General features: G+C 44.4%; 1 protein-coding gene across 1 annotated transcript in view; it reads left to right on the top strand.

The window, feature by feature from the left end:
* Positions 1 to 24,777, top strand: part of CNTNAP2 (contactin associated protein like 2) — a 2,918,762-nt gene that overhangs the window by 2,661,352 nt on the left and 232,633 nt on the right. The gene's annotated exons all lie outside the window — the stretch shown is intronic.

Consider the following 24,777-nt stretch of genomic DNA (forward strand, 5'->3'; position numbering starts at 1 on the left):
ATCATTTTCCATTCTAACTCGGCTCACTCCAATACTCCTATCCCAGGCCCAGAAAGTCCAAGGGCCCCCCATCCCTCTTAACATGAAAGGGGGGTGGGTGTGGATGGGACTCTTAATGAGAGGGTGTGTGTGCATGCATAAAGGGTGTGTGTGTGTGCGTATATATATATGAAAGTGTGTGTGTATGAGAGTGTGGCTATGTGTGTGGGTCTGAATGTATGAGAGGGTGGGTGGAGTGCGTATGTATGAGAGAGTATGTATGTGTATGAGAGGATGGGTAGGTAAAGGTGCATGTGTGTGGTGGGTGAGGGGGTTGTGTGGGTGGGTATGTGTATATGTGTGGGTGGTGGGTGTATATGTATATACCTCTGGTTGTGTGTGTCTGAGGTAGAGTGCCTGCACACACGTGTGTGCATGTGTGAGAGTACCTGAATATATGTGTGTGAGAGAGGTTAATGTTTGTTCACCCTCCTCCAATCTATAACAATTTCAGGAAGACTGGAAATCTAAAGTTCCCAGGTATGGAGAGTGGGAATTTTTTTTTATCCTTGTTAGTTTTAATTATTGGATTTGATGTGTCTGCTATTTTGAAATATTTTATCAGTGTTTGGTAATATTTTAAACATTTTTATATGTGTTTTTAATTGGCTGTTGTTCTATTTATCATCAGGTGTGGCATTCTTTTTATTGGTATGCTTAATGTTTTATATTTCTTGATTGTGTTTGCATTGCTTACAGAGTTTGGCTTCTTGTGATTTCCAGTTCACTTTTTGTCTGCACGTTTCAGTTTATATTTTATGATCTCTTTATTCTGTATTTGGTGAGAGTCTATCTGTGTTCTGCTTGTGTGAATGAGGTTAGGTATTCTGCTAACTTGTAGTTTCTCTGTAGGGATTTTCAACAACCTGGCATTAATCTGTTTTCCTAATAGGTGTATTGGTATTTAGGGCCTGATGTCATATTTGCAGTATATCTTTTTCATAGGTTGAGTGCTGGCAGTTATGCTATGGAAGGCTTTACTATACTGGAATTATAGTTCAGTTTATTCCTGGCTTTCTGTGGGCCAAGTCCACACCCAGTGCACTTTACCATAGGCCTAATACCATATGGGATTCAGTAAACTGCCTTGATTACTATGAGAAAGGTAGTTTATTAAGTCTATTGAACTATTATTATTGGAAATGTCTTTTTTTGCAGTATATGCAAATATAATATACATGTTGTTGTAAGTGATATTCTTACTTCAGAAGATTGTACTTTGAATGTCTATTTTCCATATGCAATCTGCCTTTTTAGGTTGGGGAAGTTAATAAATTTAAAAATGGAAAAGAATGCATAAGTTTTAATTGCATGGGGAGGGGACGAAAGGGGGAATGAAAGGCTGTAAAGTTTGTCTAGGGCATCTAATACCCTTGCATCAGCCCTAAGAGAGAGTGTGTCACACACACGGCCTCCCACCATTCACCAACCTCTCACACCCTCAGGGGGAAGATCCTGGAGAAGGGTTGTAGGCAGGCAATAGGGAATGGAGGAGTCCAACTTCTAGGCCCAGGGGGTGGGGCAGCCAATGGATGCACCTCCCCCATTAAACATTTCTCTGACACCCACTAGTGGGGATGCCGAAGACTGAGAACAAGAAAATAACAGGCCCAAAAACTGAGTGGTTAGAGCTGTGCACTGCAAATAAGGGAAGCCAGGGTTCAAATCTTACTACTACTTCTTGTAACCTTGGGCAAGTCACTTCACCCTCCATTGCCTCCCCCCGCCCTGGCCCTCTTGGTGACTTCACCTGCACCAGGCCATGGGGGAGAGGGCCCCATTTCATCCCTCGCCTCAAGCAACAGATTGCCTTGAGCCGCCCCTGGTTACTCATACCCCTCTGCTTCTTCATCGTCAGGTGGGAAAGGGTCATAGTGGTCAGAATGGGATTTCTTAACTGACTTCATTGGGCAACAGATGCTCAGTCTGGGCTTTGTCTATAAACTCATCCCACCGATGGTACTGTGTAGCATGGTTATATACTTTTCTGCCCACTTTCAACTTTGGAATCCTCTTCTCCCTCTCTTTGGGATAATCAGGATGGCTTCTCACAAATTCCCTATCAGTCTTGCCCTTGATGATGCATATATCAGTATACTTCCAAATCCACTCCTCGCGATGTCTTTCCACATAGTTCATTATATAGATGGGCATATAGGGATGGTAAAGCCTGAAGACAGTTCTGACCTGTCTCCAAACCATCCATTCAGCTTGGGAAGCTATTTGCAGGGTCTGTACAGGCTCAATGGTGCTCAGGGCCACCCAGGACTGGTCTCGGACCTCCCTAGTGGTGGGCTCATCCACCACATCATAGTCGACAAAACCTCTTGGCTCATTGTTGGCAGAAAATAACTCAGTTCTACCCCTCCCACGATAAGAGGAGACTGGAGATGATGCAAGTCTACTGGACTCTTCAGAAGAAATCCCTCAACTAGACTGTGTTGAGGCATAGTTCACAAGCATCCTGCAAAATTCTAATATAGTGATGGGTCCTTTCACTAAAACATTGCTGCATGGAGTAACAATGGCAAAATGCCTGCAGACACTGGCAGTGCTTACCATTCACTAAAGTCATAGTTACGGATAACAACAGTTCGGCCAACCCTCTCTGACACACAGGAATCTGTGGAGCTCTCCTCGGACGAGCACCATTGTATCTCTCCTCGCCCTTGGATGGATGGATAACAGCAGAAGATTATAAGGCACGGCTGGAAGCCTAGCAATGATTAATGGCCTTCATAATGCAGGGCAGCTGTGGTCACTCTCAGCTCCTTTACCACTATTGCTGCTTGCTCCATGGAAGGCTCTCCTGACCCTCCACCTCCACTGGGTTGCAGAAACTCGGGCATCATCCAGCCATTCCAGCAAGGGTGTATCTGACCCCTACTTTGTTTGGCGATCTTCTCCTAAGCCCTTTTCTTATTTCTTCTCTTTCCTGCTGTCCTTCTTCCCTTCCTTCCATTCATTGATCTTTCCCTTTCATTTTTTGTTTCATTTTCTTCTCTCCCTCTCTATCCACTCATAGCTAGATTTCACTGCTCCCTTTCCCTCCTCTTTTCCCTTCCCTCAATGTCCTTTTTTTTTTTTTTTACCTCACCTACCTACCAAATTTCCATCTCCCCCTCACCCCTTCCTTACCCTCCCATTCCCCCGTCTCTCATTCCTTTTACAGCTTTCTATTCGCCTGTCTTTCACCCATTTCATAGTCCCAAATTTCCATCTTCTGTATTCATCTCCTCCCCAGACCTCATCTATTATGTTTCTTTACCTTTATTTATTTCCCTCAGGCCGCGCCAACACTTATCTTGGGCTGCGTGGTCCCGCCGAGTCCTCCCCCAGGCTGCGCCAACACTTCCCTCGTGCCGCGACGGGTTGGGTTCCATCGCGGCCCCGCCGAGATCTCCCTCAGGCCGTGCCAACACCTCCCTCGGGCCATGACGTGTTGGACTCTGTTGCGGCCCCATGATACCTCCCTCGTGCCGCATTGAGTTCCACGGCAATCACTCAGCAGGAGCTGAGATTACCACATGACCAGGGCGGCTGACTCATTGGGGGATGCCAGATCCCGCAATAGGCCAATCCGCCCCTGCCCTGAGTTCTCATGAAGACTGCTCCTTCTGCCGTTCAAAGGGCCTCTTTTTCCTTCACTTCCCTCTCCCTCCCACAGTGGTGGGCCTGCACTTCTAACCTGCTCCTGCCTCTGCAGGCTGCTCATCATTCCTGTATGAATCAACTGGTTTGACCAGTATAAAGGGAGAGGAGCCCAAGGCAGTCAGAAGCACTGATGATAAGTGCCGAATTGTGGAAGGTGACCTTGAGGGCAGTGTTATCTTATCTTTTAAAGACCAGCAGCACAGTGTGCAGGGAACAGGAGAGTAGCATTTTTTTTTTTACGATGGCCCAGAAACAGCTGCAGCAGAGAGAGACAGCGGTGACTTGTTTTTACAGCTCGATGGACCCATTGAGAGGAGGAGGAGAAGGCTTGACAGCAGCCCGAGGACTAGGGTGGGAACTTTGCTATCGAGGGGAAAGGATGTAGGGGCAGGACATAGAAGAGTTAGCCCAATGTGTAGTCGGGAGAACACCGCTGCAATCACTTCCCTCTTGCATGAAACATTCAGCATGGTGCATGGAGCTTGTTCTTTTTCCTGCCGTGGGCCTCTTCTTCTCCTTGTGGTTCAAGCAGCTGATTGCACTTTGAGCCAAGCAGAAGGGCCAGGAGGAGGGTGGCCTTTTCCTGCTCTCTGAAGTTGGGGTGATAAAGGAGAGGGGCAGGGCACTTATTATTTTTTGGGGGGGGAGCACCAGCCACCCTTTACCCATCCCCTCTGGTAGCGATGCCACTGACTCTGTATTGTCTCTTTACCCTGGCTGTCACTCACTCTCCCTCTGTGGTTATCTTAGTAAGTGCTAATCTCTCAGTCTACAATAGAGATATGATGTAAACAGTTTCCAACCAAGCCAGTGAAAGGAGGGAGGGATACTTACCTGCCAAAAATAAACAGAAAGACTTTGATGGCTTCAAATCTTTACAGGACTAGCCCAAGGGCAGTGTTTAGCTTTTTAAAAGGTGCAGGAGGATCATAGACTGGCAGTGATTCCAGTGCCTCTTGGTCTTTTAACTGCTGCACTTTTAGGGGCTAACTCAGATGTGACATGATCCTGCTACTAGGGGAGGGACCTTAGCTAAATTTGAGGGGGCACAGGTTCCATGGAGACCTCCTTGTAGCTACGCCCTGGCTGCACATCTAAGGGAGACCAATGTCCCTAATTATGTGTCCCTTATTATTTATTCTATTTAGATTTTTTTCAGAGTCTTCAGAGGCGCTGAGTGTGTGAGCCAGAGAGAGTGGAAGCTTGTAGGGTTCCCTGACACTCCCCAGTGAGAGGTGTCTATCCAAGGAGTGTGATCTCACACCACTCATGAGACCACTTTGGCTTGCATTCTTTCCTCAAGTCTTCCATCCTGGGAGGGTATCTGAAGTTCAAGGTGAGAGCCCTCAGGAGGAGGAAGATTTCTTGGGGACCAAAGAATCTAAAAATTGAGAAAGCCAGAGTGGCGAATAGCAGTGAAAGGGAGAGTTTGTTCCATACTCTGCATTTCACTGAAGATTTGCCGTGAGTATTTGCAGCCTGGATTTCTGGTTGGAGTCGGAGTTAGGACCGCCAGACTGGGACATCCACTTTCTTGCTTGTAAGGTGTCAGCAGATGCTCATCTGTTCAGCTCATGTTTCTGGACTACAGCGATATCTGCATGCCATCTCCAAAGACTGTCTACTTGCTAGAGAGCAGCTGGTGCAGAAAATCCCTGGTGGGTGAAGATTTGAAGTGGCCCGTGTACTGCCTTTTTTTTGTTTTGCCGTACAGATTGCACTCCACTGATTTTATTCAGTTGCATCAGTTATTCTGGGGAAAGGATTTTTTTGATGTTTATTTTTTTAACACCATCAGGGTTGCATTGCAGTATGTTATTTAACTGGAAGGTATCTGAAGACCTAATGGCCAAAAGGCCTTGAAAGACTTCACTCCCCCCACCAGCACTCCCTCAAGTTAGCTCCTGAAGCAGGCTAGCCAGGGATGCTGACGCAGAAGAACATCTCCAGTGCCTCATGGACCACTTCAATCAAGCATGCCAGGACTGTCACCCCAGGGTCAACTCTAGCCCCATTAGAAGGCAGAAAACCTGTTAATGCGTCACATTATTACAGCCTGGCTTTATCAGGAAGCTTTTATCAATTAGATGAAGATGTATTGTGGCTACGGATTGTTATTAAGCTGAGGTTTAAGTTACTAATGGTTAACTTTTGCTTTTAACTTCATTTTTCAGTGTAGTGGGACCCCCGGTTGGTTGACTGGCTGCACCCCAGGAGCTACAAATGCCAGGGTCCATCTGGCGAGCGGGGGTGGGGGGAGGAGGGTTGACTTCCTGGGCCCTTGGTGTGGCCTTGTCCCTGGTCACTCACAATAAACCCCAATTCACTAGTATCAGTTCCTGGGGAGGGGAGGGGGTCCTCCAGGAGAGGAAAGGAGACCAGTAAAAAAATATAGTAAAATAAACTTCTACTCTTCACTCACAGTCCTGGGGGGTGGGGGGGGGGGGTCCACCAAGGAAAACAAATCACAAAGTCCAGCACTGGTCTTAAACAAAACATTTTACTTCAGTTTAAAAAATCAAAATCCATGCAAGAATTGAAAAATAATAAGGAAAATCAATATGAGAAAAAACCTGGTCTCCTTGTCCATAGTACTCCTCCTTGGTGTTCTCTGGCCTGCGCCAGCATCCATCTCTAATATTCCTTCCCTTTCAAGGGTAGGAGAGTCCCATTGTAGTTCCAGCAGCCAAACACTGGGAGAGGGTGATAGAAACCCCTTATTAAAAAAAAAAAAAAAAAAGCTACTCTTCAGAGTCAGATGGCTACAGCAACTCCTGCTAGAAGGTCCAAAGATTTCAGTCCTCTTCACCCTTGCTGTTCATTTTTTAACAAAGGCAAAAAAAAAAAAATACAAAGTCCCAGCCCTTCCAGACTTCATGGTCTTCCCTTCTATCAGGAACTGGTTCCACATCCAAAAACAGCAAAATCCTCCAGTCTCCAAAATCTACTCCTGGGGCCAACTCTAGTGTGAAGCAGAGACAGCCCTCCTCCTGGTCAGTCCAGCTGGGGGATGACAAAGACCCAAGGGGATTTGTATACTCCCTGGAGCCTCCCACAAACAGGTGGTGAGAAAGCAAGGGGAGGGTTCCAAAAATGCACCACCCCCCAACCCCCCATAACTATGCTAGAAAAACCGTGAGCAAACACCTTGGTGAAAGGCAAAGCCAGGTCACATAGGTCTTGTACTTTCTAAATTGTTGGATAATTTATTAACCATTTTAGCAATGCAATATCCAAAATTAACAGCAGTGATCATGCGATTTGTTTTTAGCTAGAATTTATTATTGTGTTTTTTGTTTATATGGTTTTCATATTCTTCTCCACTTTAGGTGAGAAATCATTTTTATGGAAAAGCGGGTAAGAGAGAGAATGAATGATTACATAAATTTCATAGGGTTTCAAAAAAAACCAACACTTTGTCAAGTTTGAAACTGCTGGAGTATTTTTCCAGCAGGTGGCGTGCTCGCTCTTAAAATGAAGCAAAGGACTGCGGTGCTTATCCAGGGTCTGTCCTTTATCCCAGTATTTTTCTTTCTTTCAGTCAATGACACACGCTTGAGAAAGATCTTGCAGCAGTTTTCAGATTTTTTTAAATAAAGAACAATGGATACCTTTGGTGCGTGCTTATAACAAAGCAAAAATCTCTTTAAAATCATAACGCACTGGCTACACTTACCTATGATACCAACTCTTCACCTTATACCATATAATTTTGATGGTGTAGTGTTGTTGTTATTTTTGGTCATTTTTTAATTTTTTACTTCTGGGGGCGGGGAGGAAACTTTCCCTTGTATTTGTGAAAGTAAACATCAGAAAAATTCATGTCCCCACATTTTGGTATTTAATATCATTGCAAGTGAGAGTATAGTATTTTGTTCTTTCTGTTATTTGATCTTGGGTTTATCAGAGTAACAGAGAAGCAGAGAACAGTTTTTAATTAGCATTTGCCAGAGTGCACAAACCCAAACATCCTGCCATCTGCACAAGAACCAGAACTATAGATACTGACCTTTATAATTTCTGCAAAAATCATTTTAAGCCTTTGTTTATGTATGAGTGAGAAGTGTCCTAGTTTTTACAACCTGGAAGGATATACTTCACCTGTCGGGGTAACTTGGCTTTTGACTCACTTGACTAAATCCTGTGAATCAGGTTTCTCTGTACTTTTGATTAATCCTTTCCTCAGCAGTTGCTGCTTTCCATGTTCGTAATGTCTCTTTAATAGAGGTGCAAGCTTTCTTCCGAAGCAAAGTAAGTTTATTACAGGTCTGTCTTGGGCCGGGGGAGGGAAGGGTTGGGAAGCAAACCGCTGGTCATGAAAAACAAAGTACAGAAAAGCAAGAACCAAAAAGAAAGCTACTGCTGTTAAACCCAGATAACACGTGACTGATACATCTATAAATGGTCCTTCGTGATCACCTGACAGACCTTATTGATGTATTATCAAAGCATTCCTTTGTGTCAATAACTGAGGGAATAGACCCACACACAAGATCCGATGGGAAACTGTTCACGCACCTTGGGTATTTTTGCTCTTAGTTGAGAGAAGTTGAAGTTCTTATTACAGAGCTGCTATTTGTCAATGGCAGTGCCGGGGATGCTGACGCAGAAGAACACCTCCAGTGCCTCATGGACCACTTCTATCAAGCATGCCAGGACTTAGATATGATGGGTCATGATGTTGACAAGTCTGCTTGCATCAGTCCCAACAACTACACACTAAAGGTCATCGAAATGTTCACATACTTGGGATCCATCATCACATACAACCTCTCATGATACATAACATAGAAATGACGGCAGAAAAGTACCAAACAGTCCATCCAGTTTGCCCAGCAATCTTATGGTAGCAACAGCTGTGCTAAACAGGTCTCCCCCATAATGGTAGCATCTGCTGCGCCATACAAGTTACCCCCATACTTAGTTTCCCAAATCGTCAAAATCAGGGCTATTGTTGTTTGCTGTGCGAATCCAATTCCCCATTACCTCTTGCCGCTGAAGCAGAGAGCAATTTTGGAGTTGCATCACAAGTATAAAGCTTATTGGTTAAGGGTAGCAACAGCCCCATCAGCAAGTTCCCCCCATGCTTAGCTGCTTTCCCAGACCATAAAATTCAATGTCTTTGTTGGTTGCTGTCTGAAACTAATTCCCCTTTTCCTCTTTTCCCCCTGTTGCTAAAGCAGAGAGCAATAATGGAGTTGCATCAACAGTATGAAGGCCTATTGGTTAAGGGTAGTAACCGCCACACCAGCAAGTTACCCCCATATATTCTTTTCCTTATTTCCATCCTCTAGCCTTTAGGGATCACGGAGTTCAATTTGCAAATTAGAAAAACTATCACATGCTGTCTAGATTTATAAGAAGAGTCTGGAAGAATAGAAAATGTATAGAATGCAACAAAAGTGTCTATAAAATCTGTGTTCATTACTCTCCTATGTGGGAGTGAGACATAGACACGGTACTCACATCAGGAGACAAGACTGAACAGTTTCCACATGCTGCTTGTGACACATGCGGAAGAATAGAATTCCAAAATCCTGGAGCAGATTTCCACTGCTCAGATAGCTAGGGTACATTCATCATATGGAGGATGGCAGCATTCTCAGTGGCATCTTAAATGGAGAGCTAGCTTCTGGGAAAAGGCCAATCAGTCATCCTCACCTGCAATTCAAGGGTATTGCATGTGAGACCCAAAGACTCTTGGCCTTGACATTAATACCTAGGAAGCATCTATTGAAGATCACAGTCTCTGGAAATACAAACTCCCTAAAGACCTTCAAAAATACAAGAAAAGTTTGACATGGATCCAGAAAGACAAAGGAACTTGTAGTAAGAAAAATCAAAACTCTGTCATAGCTATGTCCCTTTTCATTTGCAATCATTGCAACAGACACTACCATGTGTGTGTAGGTCTTTATAGCCACAGAAGGTGCTGTCTATCTAAAGATTGAGAGAACCATAAAAAGCTCATATTCATGGTCTCTTGAGGCCAAAAGAACCAAAAAAGAAGGCTAATTATCTTACATCTACCCTAGCAGCTACTGCGGTGATGCTGCAGCATTTTGGCATTCTTTCATCTGCATCATGGATAGCGTTCATTTGTCTTAAAGAATATACAAGTAGCAAAAATGAAAATGTAATCTCAAAATTGAATTCTGAGATAAGCAATTTATAAAAACTTACAAAGGACGCATCAGTATCTCATTCTTTAAAAAATGGCGGTCACACACATCACTGTGTTGTCATTATTTATAGGTCTTGGTAATCAATACTAATGCAGCTCCTCCTCTTTGTCTCATAAGAAGCAACAACTCCTCCCATTTGTTGAGTGCACATCATTCAACAGAAGGCCTCAGGTTTGCAGTTTTGGAACAGTTCTGCCCTCGTGTTCGTGGAGGTGATTGTTAGAAAAGGAACAATGTTTCATTTATAAATGAAACACGATTGCTCCTTATGGACTTAATAAAGATATTGAATGGCCTATTTTTTGATCAAAAAATGTTTAGAAAAGTTCGTTCTGAGGGGGGTGGAGGGTGTTGCTTCATATGAGACAAAGAGGAGGAGCCGCAATAGGATTGGTTACCAAGACCTTCAAATAATGACAACACAGTGACCTATGTGACCGCCATTTTTAAAGAATGAATGAGATGCTGGTGTGCCCTTTGTAAGTTTTTAAAAATCACCTAATGTTGACCTATCTCTGAATTCTATTTGGTGATTACATTATACATTTCTGCTACTTGTATATTTTTTAGGTCAAACTCTATCCCTGATACAGGTGAAAGAAAGCTGAAATGCTGCGGCATCACCACCGATACCACTTTAGTTCGGCAGGACCTAGCCAAATAGATTACCTTGAATGACACCAGCTATAAAATATATTATAGGATGCTGCTTGGAGATAAGGTCTAATATATTTTGTGTCACTGTTCTTTATTGTGATAGGTTCTTTCTTATTGAACAGGTGACGGGCTTTTTTTTTAAATATAGTGTTTGTTATCGAACTTACTGACAACAATAAGCAACATATATTTATTTATTTATTTATTTAGCAGTTTTCTATACCGACCTTCATAGTAGATAACCATATCGGATCGGTTTACATTTTAACAAAGGGTAAAACTGAGGTAACAATTCTGGTAAATAATAGATAACAAAGGAAAAGGAATAAGTCAAAGTTACAATCAACAAGGTATGGAAAACTTGGAGGCTTAAAGACAAGCTGGAAGGAAGATAGAGGCAGGTAGAATAAATATAACATGATACAAATAATTTAACGGGTTAGAGCATATGCTTTAACCAGGAAATGCCAGTGTCCATTGTTCAGGAGGAAGTGTGTCAAGGTCCTTGTAAGAAGTGAGGCTCAAACTAGTGATTATCCGGTGGATCTGGGAAGGCTTGGTGAAAGAGCCACGTCTTTAGTCTTTTTCTGAAGGTTAAGAGGCAGGGTTCCAATCTGAGATTTGCTGGGATATTGTTCCAGATAGCTGGGCCTGCAATTGAAAAAGCTCTGTCTTTGGTCGTAGAGAGGCGAGTGGCTTTAGTAGGGGGAAATTTCAGAGTGCCTTTGTGGATATCTCTCGTTGGTCTGTTAGAGGAGTGGAGTTTGAAAGGGATATCCAGGTCGAGTTGGAGTTGCTGATGGATGGTTTTGTGTATTAGGGTAATAGATTTGTACAGGATTCTGAAATTTACTGGTAACCAATGTAGGTTTCTGAGGACGGGGGAGATGTGTTCACCTCGGCTGGTGTTGGTCAGCAGTCTCGCTGCCGCATTTTGTAACATCTGCAGTGGTTTGGTGGTAGATTTAGGGAGGCCTAGAAAGAGGGCACTGCAGTAATCTATTTTGGCGAACAGAAGAGCCTGGAGGACTGTCCTGAAGTCTTGGAAAAATAAGAGTGGTCTCAGTCGTTTCAAAACCTGTAGTCTGAAGAAACTGTCTTTGGTAGTTGTGTTGACCATTTTTTAAGGTTTAGACGATTGTCTATTATTACCCCAAGGTCTCTAACGTGCGTACAGGTGATGTGAGCATTGTGCGGTGAAGGTGGAGGAAGATTGTTTTCATTTGAAGAGATGAAGAGAAGTTCCGTCTTTGAGGCGTTGAGGACCAAGTTTAAGCTGTTGAGTAGATTAGTAATGGATAGAAGACAGTTATTCCAGTAGGTGAGAGCTTTTGAGATGGATTCTGATATTGGGATTAGAATCTGTACATCATCTGCGTACAGATAGTGAATTAGGTTGAGGTCTGTCAGTAGTTGGCAGAGGGGGAGGAGGTATATATTAAAGAGGGTTGGAGATAAGGAGGATCCTTGTGGTACGCCAAGGGAAGATTTTGTTAGAGGTGACTCCTTGTTATTGATTTTGACTTTAAAAGTCCTATTGCTGAGAAAGGACCTGAACCAGTTGTGGGCTGATCCGGAGATGCCGATATCCTCAAGGCGATCCAGGAGGATGGTGTGGTTGACTGTGTCAAATGCCGCCGAAATGTCTAACAGAACTAATAAGAAGGAATGTCCTTTGTCTAATCCCATTATAATATGGTCTGTAAGTGAAATGAGGAGGGTCTCCGTGTTGCGTGATTTCCGGAAGCCATATTGCGAGGGGTATAGGATCTTATGGTCCTCTAGATATTCTGAAAGCTGGGTGTTTACCAGTTTCTCTGTAAGTTTGGCAACGAATGGTAGATTGGAGATGGGTCTAAAGTTGGCTAGTACATTAGGGTCTAGATTGTGTTTCTTGAGGAGGGGCTTAAGAGAAGCAGTTTTTAGGCTGTCTGGGTAGCTTCCTTGAGTTAGAAGGCTGTTAATAATATTTGTTAGAGGTCCTGAGATCGTGTCTGGAATAAGCAGCAGGAGTCTTGATGGGATATTATCAGCCGGATGACTAGATGGTTTCTGTCTTTTTAGAATGGATTCAATCTCTTTGGTGGAGATTAATTCGAAGCTGTCCAACCTAGGTTTAGCGAACAAATTGAAATTCTCATCTGATTTGAGAGGTGTTGTATTAGGAGGAAGGAGGGCGAGAGTATTTAGGATCTTCAGTTGAAAAAAATGAGGCGAGTTCATTAGCCTTGGATAGAGCTTGTTCGTCTGGAATAGGTAGCGGGGGTTGATTTAGTTATTTGTGTTACGTAAGCAAATAGGGCCTGGGCGTCATACTGGTAGTGGTGTATTTTGTTGGCGTAATATTCCTTTTTTTTTTGTAGTATGCAGGTCCTATAGCGATGTAAGAAACCCTTGTATGCTGAAAGGGTAGTTGAGTTGGGGGTTTTTCGCCATCTATTTTCTTTATGGCGTAAGTCCTGTTTCATCTGTTTTAGTTCGGTGCTGAACCAAGGTTGATTCCCCCTTTTTTTGGATTGATTGTTTTGGAGGTTATTGGGCACCATTTGTTTGCGACTGCTTCAGTAATTGTTTGCCAGGAAGATAGGGCTGAGTCGGGATTAGACAGGTCCAGGTTGGAGAGTTCCTTGGAGAGCTGCTCGCTGAGTATATCAGATGGACATGATTTCCTGAATTGAATGGTGGAAAGGTGCGGAGAGGTGCGAGTCTGTTTGTATGTGGAGAAGGATGATTCTATCAAGAAATGATCTGACCAAGGGATTGGGGTACATGTGGGATCAACCGTGCATGTGAATTTAGAGTTAATGAATATTAAATCCAGGATGTGACCAGCTTTGTGTGTGGGGCTGTTGATAGTCTGAGAGAATCCCATAGCAGTGAGGGTGGTGAGGAAGGCTTCGCAGTTCGCAGATCGCGGTATAGCGTCTGTATGGAGGTTGAAATCACCCATAATCATAGTTGGTAGGTCTAAGTTAATATGTTTTGCTATGGATTCTATGAGGGGTGAAGGGTCGGTTTCTAAAACTCCAGGAGGAGCGTAGACTAACAAAATTTGTAGAAGTTTTGACTTGACTAATCCTAGTTCCAATTTGGATTCAGTCTTGATGGTGTGAGCGGTCAGTCTGAGTTCTTTCTTGGAGGCTAGAAGAAGTCCGCCTCCTCTTTTTTGTGTCTATGGAAGGTGAAGATGTCATATAACTGGATAGGTAGTTGGTTGGTTAAGGCAATGTCCGAGTTTTTTAACCAGGTTTCTGTGATGGCACAGATGTCTGGGTTGGAGTCCAGGAGGTAATCATTGAGGATGTGTGTCTTTTTAGTTAAAGATTGTGCATTGAGGAGTGTTACTGAGAGTAGCGTGAGGCCTAGAAGTTGGTTCAAAGGAGACGTCATGATTGGAATAATTCTTTTTTGTAAGACGTTTGTGGAGTTAGGTAAGGAGATTCTCCTCTGGTTGTAGATGATTGGGATGTTGTGTGTGAACATGATGAATGAGGTTCCGGAAGAGGTTTAGTCTGAGCAATATTTGATTGTGACTGGATACAACTGGTGAGAAGTCTGTATGAAGAAGAGATGTCTGTGGACGGATGAAAGAAGGTGTTTTGTCTGAATGAAGGGGCGGTTTGGATGATTGTTGAAAGGAAGTCTATAAGCTTGTTGGATTGATTGGAGGAGTGCTCAGTCCTCCTTAGGTGTGGGTGGTTGTTTGATCAAGTGGTGGTAGAGCTCCACTTCTGGAGGTCACTAAGTTTGAGTGCTGAAGTTGAGTGCTGGGGTGAAATGCTGGGGTGAATCTTGGTTGAGAGCTGATGTTGAGTGCTGAGATTGGTATGAATGTTTAAAGCTTGCTGGAGAGGCTGGATGAATGCTGGACGCTTGAAAGAGGGGCTGGATGAATGCTGGACGCTTGTTGAAGAGGCTGGATGAATGCTGGATGCTTGTTGAAGAGGCTGGATGAATGCTGGACGCTTGAAAGAGGGGCTGGATGAATGCTGGACGCTTGTTGAAGAGGCTGGATGAATGCTGGACGCTTGTTGAAGAGGCTGGGTGAATGCTGGACGCTTGTTGAAGAGGCTGGATGAATGCTGGACGCTTGTTGGAGAGCTTGCTGGGGAGGTGGACTTTTATTCTATACGTCTGAAACGGTTAATCTGAATCTTTGCTGGCTGTTGCCTTTGTTGAAGATATCAGTTGTTCCATGGGTAAGGCTCTGGGCCTCCTGGGGGCTCTACGAAGGGGCGAGACAAAGGGGCAGGGGCCCCTTTGTCGTGCTCCTTCGGCGCGCGACGCTCGGCGCGCGGCGCCTAGCAGGGTATGATTTAAATCCCTGCCGGGCTCTCTCTGGTTGGCTGCCTTCTGTTTTGGGGCGGGCCTAGGCGCGTTTTTTTTTTTTTTTTTGGCAGAGGTGCAGCGATTTTTTTTTTGGCAGAGGTGCAGCGATTTTTTTTTGGCAGAGGTGCAGCGATTTTTTTTTTGGCAGAGGTGCAGCGATTTCTTGACCAATCGAGTGAAGCTCAACGTACAAAAAAGAGAAAAAAAATATGACTGATCAGCAGGATACTGATTGAATTGGGGGGTTTTTTCTGAACTTCTGTTTATTGCTATGTTTTGGGGAGGTCTAGAATGGTGACGCATGATGGACCCCTCATACCTTTTGGTTTAATTTAGTTTGGAATTTTTTCATAATTTTTGGTTTTCTGTTGGGTGTCTGCCTGGGCTTTGGGTCGGGGGGGAGGGAGAGAGGGAGGGGAAAGGATTGGGGAGTTGGGGAGGTTGTGTATGTTTTTCTTACTCAAGGGGGATTTCTTTGGACTGTGGGACTTCTTTATTACTTTTTTTTATTCTGTCTGATGTGGTTTTTCCTTGTGCACGAGTAATGGATGGGAGATCCAGATGTTTTCCCAGCATCATGATGCAGGATGGCTGGTGGCCTGTGGAATGACAATGGTTACTGCATGAATCAAGTCCTGTCGGCCCCTCGATCTTCGTGGTCTCACACAAATGAGTCCTCTGCTTTTCGGCGGTCTTTTCTTTATTTTGTATGGAACGTCTCAAAAGGATATTGAACCTGTCTTGAGTCTTGAGAGTAGAGAGGGGTTTGGGAGACTTGTTCAGTGTATCTGAACGAGCATGATTTTCAGCACGAAAAATCATATTGATTTTTATGCTTTTTTTCTATGTTCTTTTTTTCTTATGCTGTTTTATACATTGGGGGGGAGGATGTATTGGGGAGGAGGGTGGAAGGGTTGATGGGGGGGGGGGGGGTATGTCTTATGAGTGTAGCAGAGCCTGTGCATGAAGGAAGCTCCCACATATGCTGCATGCTCTGTATGTTTCTGTTTCCTGTTTTTCAGGTTGTGGAAGGGTGACAAAGGACAGTAGTAGGTTGGTTGGTAGTTGTGGTTACTCTTTCTGAACTGTTTCATGGCTGTTATAGGTTGGATGAGATGGGAAGGGAAGGGCGTAGGTTAGAGGTAATTAACATTAAAAAAAAAAAAAGGCAGAATGTTGGTTTTCTGGTTGTCGCAGCAAATGTGCAGGAATTTATTTGATTAGTATTTGGCTCCGCTTCTCAGTTTTTTATTATTTTTTAATCTTGACAAAAGTAGGTACACAGATATATTTTATTTAATTTAATGTTCATGTTAAAAGGAAAACAAATCTTTCAGTTGTCACAAATCTGGCTGCAAAGCAGCCCCCCTGCCAGCAGGGGCCCTCAATGGGCCACACTCAGAGATGCTCTAGCACAGGGGTCGGGAACCTTTTTGGCTGAGAGAGCCATGAACGCCACATATTTTAAAATGTAATTCTGTGAGAGCCATACTAACTACAACACCCCACCCTCCTGACCCCCCCCCCCCCCCAAGACCTACCAAATTAATTTACTACAAACCCCTACTCTCCTGACGCCCCCAAGACCTACCAAATTAATTTAATACAAACCCCCACCCTCCTGACCCCCTCCCCAAGACCTGCCAAAAGTCCCTGGTGGTCCAGCGGTCCAGGAGCGATCAACCCCTGTGACATTGTAAGGGCAAAGGGCCATTGACGCCATTTTGATTACTGGCAGCCGACAGCCCAAGTCCAGGAGATCGCTCCCGGACCGCTCCTGGACCCCCGCTGGACCATCAGGGACTTTTGGCAGGTCCTGGGGGGGGTCGGGAGGGTGGGGGGTTGTAGTAAATTAATTTTGGAGGTCTTGGGGGGCATCAGGAGGGTGAGGGGTTTTGTTAGATTTTTACTTTTTTATTAAAGATTTGTCTGCGAGCCAGATGCAGCCATCAAAAGAGCCACATCTGGCTCGCGAGCCATAGGTTCCCGACCCCTGCTCTAGCAGCTGCCTTGAAGGCTGCATGAAGCAGCAAGCCCTGCCCTATATAACCATGCCTTTCCCTGCATTCAGGGTCTCATCATCGAGTCTCCTCAATTCCTTGCTTTGGCCACCCTTCCTTTGCCTTGCTTTGATTCTGTCTGGCCTTAGTGGAATTCTTGCCTTGCTTTGTTTCCTTGTGACTTTAGAGGTAAGTTTTAAGCCTTCTTGTCTGGACCTATCATTCCTGTTCATCTCCTAGTTCCTGTCTGGGCCTCCCTGTGGCCCTCTTGTCTGTTGCCTGCCTTGCCTTGTATTTACCTTATCTTGCCATTGGTTCTTTTTCCCTGTGTCTGTGTATACCTTGCCCTATTCTTGTGGTCCTGTCCTTGTTTTTTGGGCCTATCTTGTCTGCATGTATCCTGTGCTGTGTCCTGCCCAGACTAGGTCCTCCAGTGACTGCCCTTGTCAGTGTATTACTTGCTCTGCTCCTGTCCTGTTCCCTGTGGACTTCCCGGTAGCCCTTCTTGCCAGTGTGTCTACTTCTCCTGCTGGCCTAACTTCTTGTGTATTCTCTTGCCTTGCGTCGTTTAGGCCTCTCACTGGCCTATCCCCTCTGTGTATTCCTGCTCTCGGTCCGTGTCTGTCTGAACCCCAGTTCTCATTTTGCCCTGCCTTGTGGTGTTCCTTCTTACCTTGTTCCTGCCTATGTATTTTACCCTTTTCCTGCCTTGTCTCTCCTTACTCCTGCCTTGACTTGCTGTGCTCCTGCTTGTCCAGCCTTTCCCAGCTCTTCCATTCCATATTAATGAGACCAGTAGAGTTGCTCTGCCTAAAACCTCAAAAGTTGAACTTTCTAAAATTTCAGTCAGATTTTCTTGAAGATTAATTCTATTTGATGCAGTAGCAGTTCTAGGCAAAAAGTAACATTTATTTATCATTGGTAGATTCTGTTCTTCAAAACCCAGGATCTCAATCAAAAATCTTTTCAAGGAAACATGAAGAGTTTCTCCTAATATTCTTGGAAAATTTTGGATCCTGATATTTAAAGAACGAGATGCATTTTCAAGGGTCTTTACTCTTCTGGCCAGAAATTCCTTGTCTTTAACCACCGAGGCATTAAACTTTTCATTATCACATTGCTTCATTTCCAATGTATTGACTTTAGTAGATATTGTCTCAACTTTCCTTTGTAAATCAAATGAAATTTGATTATTCTGAGAAGCTAAAAGTTCCACTCTCTTGCTCAGATTATTTACTGTAGTTGCAACCCCCACCATTAAATCCCATAGAGCATTTGTGACGACCTCAGGCTGCTCAGGGATCATTAGGGGCTTATAATCTGGGGTAGTTTCTTGAGATAGCTGCGGGCCGCTTCCAATATGACTTACCCCATTTGCCCCTTCTCCCGGTCCGAATTCTGATGTCCCAGCATTGAGCTGTGCTCCCGGGGCAGCCGCCAAAGATGTCCATGCCTGAAAGGCCTCAGTCGTAGTTGAATTCACCACCAACAACCCGGAAGCAGTCCCCTCACTCGATGGGTCGGGTTGGAACAGCGGCTCTGAACCTCGTGTCAGAGCTGTTCTCTGATCTGGACTCAGTGTAGTCTCCTCCGGTGCCGAGACTTCTCTCTCCGTCCTCTGCACCAAGGGTTCCTCGACTCCTGGAGTTAAAACTGGTGAGATAAGAAAGCGGGTGATTTCTTGCTGCATAGTTATCTATGGTAGGGGAGTAGAGGGATAAACCCTGATCTTCCCTTTCCTTTTCGAAGGCATAGGTTTAGAGGAAAAAAGAAATTTCCAACTAGTAGTAGGAGAGCATTCCACTACTACACTCAACATGCGGCCATCTTCTTAATTATTTTTTAACTTTGTATTTCTTCCTTACCTTGACAGTGGATTTTCTTATTTTGACAATCTCCTTCACTCTTTGACTTACTCGGGCTTTAACAATGATAGATTTTCTCTCTCTGTTCACATTATTTCTGTCTCAAAAAATCACGGTTTTTCTCCTTTTTCCCTGATTCCAAGGCAGAACTCCAGCTGTAAGTTCCAGCCTCTGCACAAGATCGGTCTCTTTCTGCACATGGCTTTTTTTTCCACAAGGAGGATTACTGCCCTGGATGAGGTCACAAAACAGAAAATAGTTCCTCACAAAGTGCTAATATATCCTTAAACACTTCTTACTGGACTCTTTTATAACCTCCTTAAGATGGTAGAAGTCTGACAATTAATATCATCCAGTTAGAATTTTTGTTAATCGCAGTACTAAACTTTTGTGAAACACAGTCAACTCACAGCTCCTTGATTCTTCCACAGCCTTTTTACACAAAAAAAAAAAACTAAGCACAGGGCTTTCTTGCAGGTAACATCAGCGTCCATGCAAATTAGCCTGTCACAGGGGAACTAGGAACCATGTGGTGCCAGCTGAATGGTGCAGCTCCTTGGCCTCCCATAGATTTGTATTGTCTCCAACTGCTTCCTGTGAAACATCATCCAACTTTATGTTCTAAAACTTTTTAAAGCTTCATTTTGAAATAAAAATTATGGGCCGGATTTTAAGACCTACGTGCAGGCATAGATTTGTACACGTAACCTGGCGCAAACAAATCTACGCCCAATTTTATAACATGCGCGTGCCCCGCCCCGGACCGCCCCGCCCCTATTTTCAAGCCATGGGACATACGCATGTCCCTGGGCTTGTGCGCGTCGCCGGGCCTATGCAAAATAGACTTGGCGCGTGTAAATCCAGCTGGATTTACACGCGCTGGGCTTTTAAAATCTGCCCCTATATGAAGGGATTGCTCAATGCTTGCTCACATCTAGGCTGGCACTGGATTCAATACTTTTGTTCTGGTTTTCTCAAAGTGATTTACATTATCGGAGATCTGAGCTGATGTCATTTCCTTTTTTCCTTCCCTGCAGACCTGGCTGATTCAAAAGGTACAACTGCAACTTTCTCAGTGCACGCCTTTTCAGGCCGATACAGTAAGGAGCGGTAGGAAGAGCTGCGTTAGTGCCGGGCGCACCCCGTGGTTGCCGCACGCACAGCCCAGCTCACCTACCGCTCGATACTGTATGTACATAGCTTGCAAATGCAAGCTGCATCTAAGAAGCATCCATGAAGCGTAGGCCCGCGCAACCCATTTTACTGTATAGAGCGCTATACAGTATCCTGGGTGCGCTGGCCTAATGCTTCACAGACATGCTGGTATCTGTCATTTCAAATGTCATTTCAAATGACAGTCCTTTCAAATGACAAATTTGCCAGTCCTCTCTCCTCTCCTCCCGAAGCAAGCAACGAAAGCGGAAAAAATCGAAAAAAAAAAAAAAAAGTAGCAAGAGAGAGAGGGGAGAGAGGACGGGCAATCCTACGCTCGGGATTGTCAGTCCTCTCTCCCCTCCTCCCGAAGCAAGGCGCGAAAAGCAGCCTTGCTTCGAGAGGAGGGGAGAGAGGACTGGCAGTGAAAAGCCAAACATCGTGACGTCATGCCAATTGGGCCGCTCAAGGCGTGACGTCACGACGTTTGGCGTCACGGCATGTGACTCACGTCTTGAGCGGCCCAATTGCACGCACAGGGGCCGCTTTTGCCCGTGCGATTCGTCCATCTTCGCGGGCAGCTGGAGGCAAGGGATCCGTGGTCCCTCATCGCCGATGTCCGTCTCCGGAGGGGGGCTGCAAAAAAAGTAAGTCGCTTCGTTGCTTTTCACTGCCAGTCCTCTCTCCCCTCCTCCCGAAGCAAGGCTGCTTTTCGCACCTTGCTTCGGGAGGAGGGGAGAGAGGACTGACAATCCCGAGCGTAGGATTGCCCGTCCTCTCTCCCCTCTCTCTCTTGCAACTTTTTTTTTCGCTTTTTCGATTTTTTTCGCTTTTGTTGCTTTGGGAGGAGGGGAGAGGACTGGGGCTGCCCCGGAGACCAGCACCCATTGACGCGGCCAGGGCAGGTGAGCGGGGGCTGGGGGAAAGTTTGCCGCCTACCCTTACCCCTGCCTCTAACGCAGGGGTAAGGGTAGGCGGTAAGTTAGCAGGTTAAACGCGCGGCAAAACGGCAGGGTAAAATAGCGATAGTCGGGGCGCGCGTTACTGGATGGGAGGGAATATCTAATTCGATCGTTTACATGTAATATACATGCCGCGGGCGGAAGGGGTTACCCGATGATTTAAGGACGCGGTAAGAGTAGGTTAAAGGGGATTGTGTATCGGAGGAAGGGCTAACGCGGCCGAATAGTGGGTAGAAAGCGGGTTAGGAGCAGGGTAACCGTGGCCGCACTTTACTATATTGACCTGTTTGTTATTAGCTTCTTTTTTTTTTTCTGTGAGTCCTGCTTTCTCTGCAACAAGAGGAGCTGAATCCCATCTGGTCTGATTTCTGACTTGGCTGTAGCCTGCTTTTGCTGTCCTTTCAGAACCATCAAAGGGAATCAGACATGAATGAGACAGGAAAACACTGGCTGGCTCTCTCAGCCTGTTTTTCTTTGTTTTTAACCACTGCAGCATTTCTGGGATTTCTTTCAACCAGGTATACAGAATGCAAGTATTTTTTCAGCTATTTACATGCAGCTCCCACATGGGGGAGTAAAACCCAAGCCTCTCTTTACTAAAATCTCTCTCTGAATCTCCCCAGTTTGTTAGTACCTTCAATTTCGTAAGGAAATAATACTAAAAGCAGAGAATATGTATTCTGATCCATAAATCACACAGTGAACCTGAGAGTCTTTTTTTTTTTTTTTTTTTTTGAGGGATCCTTGTATGACCAGAAGGTGTTTCTTCTAAATTTCTATGTTCCTCATAAGGACCAAAATGTTTGTTTTTATTTTGTTTTTTTTTAATAAAAATATGGTTTTGGAGGTTGCCAAGTTCAATTCTTACCACATAGTAGCTGATGAGGATTGGAACATATGTCCTGACCCTCTCTTTGACAGATCTACAATACAGACATTATTTTGCAAAATAAAATTCAACCAGGACACCCTCCATAATAAACGTTTGGGGTTTTTTTGCCTGCACACCCCATACCACACAATGCCAAAAGAATCTATTAGGGAGAGTACAACTAAGCTGTTAATGGGCTGAAGCTGCTGAACTCTCTGCACTGCCCTTCTTTCGCTCACGCTGACCTATCACAGCAAACTGTTTTCATTGTCGTGCAACAAAATGTCACAAAAAGCTAAATGCAACTATGAGACTTTCTATAATAAACATTATTATTCAGTGAAACTGATACCAGTTCTTATCAATGGAAACATTGTTTATCTTAAAGCAGATAGCGGAAAGCTGTGGAACAGGATGGTGGTAGTTACAGGGCAACATGACACACCATGTTCTTGTTTGCTCCAGACCCTAGATGGCACATTGACTAAGCATAATCTATGGCAGATCCAGCCATTCCTTCTGATGTAAATCCTTCACTGGTCCAACAGACTACAACCAGATCCTCCATGTTTTGTGCAGCCTGCTCAAAGCAGCGATGTGCACAACGTTGTGGCCACCAGATCAGGCTAAATAGCAATACCCATTATTAGAAAAGATTTATAGTCTGAAGACGAACTGCTGGAGCAGAATAGTTCCTGTCTGCTTCAGGGATGTATGATAGTGTAGGGTTTTTCGGAAATGCTTATTTGTTTTCTAATATGTGAAAGCTTTCACAATAGTAAAGGGGAAAGATGTGATATGGAGTATAAAGACAGTTATATACAAGTTATTTTGTTACATAAAGCCTCATCATAGAAACATAGAAACGATGGCAGAAGAAGACCAAACGGCCCATCCAGTCTACCCAGAAAGCTTCGCACTTTTTTTTTTCTCATACTCTTGGCTCTTAGTAACCTTTTGGTTCTATTTCCCTTCCACCCCCACCATTAATGTAGAGAGCAGTGATGGAGCTGCATCTAAGTAAAATATCTAGCTTAGGCCTGGATTTATCAAAATGCTATAAGTACTGCATGTGATAGCAAAAGGGGTGTGTTTTATGCTAATTACCATTTTCAGATTCTGTGATAAGTGCCAGACCTGTTGTATTTCCTGCATTCAATCACTGGGGGACCATTTTTAATGGTCCCAGACACACAAGAGGGGGAGAGAAGGAGAGAGAGAGAGAGAAAGATTGGCCATAATGTCATGGTCCATAGGTAGTTATTTGTATCCCTATGGTAGGCACACCTAGTAACTCGAGGTGGGGTTTAGGTAAGAGTGTAGGGGGTTAGGGGCCACTTTGACATTCTACGTGACACCTACGAACAGAACAGTGGTCTCTTGTGAAGATTTGCTGGCCTTCGGAGTGAGGAAACTCACTCCAAGATGAGATTTGGGCAAGATTCTCTCAACCTAGCTTGATGTTACCCAGGTAGAGAGTCTCTCTCTCTCTCTCTCTCTCTCTCTCTCAACCTGTCAATTCAGCTGAAATTGTCCTTACAGGAGACATCACAAATGCAATGAAACCTCCAAAGAGGTGTTGTTATGGCTGTGCAATAGCTCTTCACAGACAGGCTAACCCAGCCCACTCTCCACTCCTCCTATTTTTGGAATTTGCATTGCACCATACAATATGGTGCGATTGCATGCGGTAAACACGTTTTCGCATTTTGATAAATGACCCCCTTAATTAGTTAGGGGTAGTAACCGCCGCAAAAGCAAGCTACACCCATGCTTATTTGTTTACCCAAACTATGTAATTCAGTCCTTGTTGGTTGTTCTTCATTCCCCCTGCCATTGAAGCAGAGAGTTATGCTGGATATGCATTGAAAGTGAAGTATCAGGCTTATTTGGTTTGGGGTAGCAACCGTCGTAACAAGCAAGCTACTCCTCGTTTTTTTGTGAATGCAAATCTTTTTTTCCACATTTCCTCTTGCCGTTGAAGCTTAGAGCAATGTTGAAGTCACATTAACTGTGTGTATGTTTATTGAATAAGGGTATTATCTCCAGGTAGTAGCCATCATTCCCACGAGCCACCCACACTTCATTCACGTCCTCTTGATTTTATGGATTCACAGTGTTTATCCCATGCCCCTTTGAAGTCCTTCACAGTTCTGGTCTTCACCACTTCCTCCAGAAGGGCATTCCAGGCACCACCACCCTCTCCGTGAAGAAATACTTCCTGACATTGGTTCTGAGTCTTCCTCCCTGGAGCTTCAAATCATGACCCCTGATTCTGCTGATTTTTTTCCACGGAAAAGATTTGTCGTTGTCTTTGGATCATTAAAACCTTTCAAGTATCTGAAAGTCTGTATCATATCACCTCTGCTCCTCCTTTCCTCCAGGGTGTACATATTTAGATTCTTCAATCTCTCCTCATAAGTCATTCGATGAAGTCCTTCCACCTTTTTGGTCGCCCTTCTCTGGACCGCCTCCATCTTGTTTCTGTCTCTTCGGTAGATACTTGGCCATACAGTCTGAAAAGGAAGAGTGAATGTAAGGATTGTGGACCCTTGTTACTACAGGGAGGTTGACTCAACCTACAGGGAAGGCCCTGTAGGTCATCCCCAACAGCTGGCGGGACTAGGCTGGTGCGAGACTGGTCTAGGGCTTCACCTTTACCAGCCCCTTTCCCCTTAAGAACATAAGAACATAAGAAATTGCCATGCTGGGTCAGACCAATGGTCCATCAAGCCTAGCATCCTGTTTCCAACAGAGGCCAAACCAGGCCACAAGAACCTGGCAATTATCCCAACACCAAGAAGATCCCATGCTACTGATGCAATTAATAGCAGTGGCTATTCCCTAAGTAAACTTGATTAATAGCAGTTAATGGACTTCTCCTGCAAGAACTTATCCAAACCTTTTTTGAACCCAGCTACACTAACTGCACTAACCACATCCTCTGGCAACAAATTCCAGAACTTAATTGTGTGTTGAGTGAAAAATAATTTTCTCCGATTAGTCTTAAATGTGCTACTTGCTAACTTCATGGAATGCCCCCTAGTCCTTCTATTATCCAAA

The sequence above is a fragment of the Rhinatrema bivittatum genome, chromosome 2 (assembly GCF_901001135.1).
Source record: "Rhinatrema bivittatum chromosome 2, aRhiBiv1.1, whole genome shotgun sequence".
In the NCBI taxonomy this organism is placed as follows: Eukaryota; Metazoa; Chordata; class Amphibia; order Gymnophiona; family Rhinatrematidae; genus Rhinatrema; species Rhinatrema bivittatum.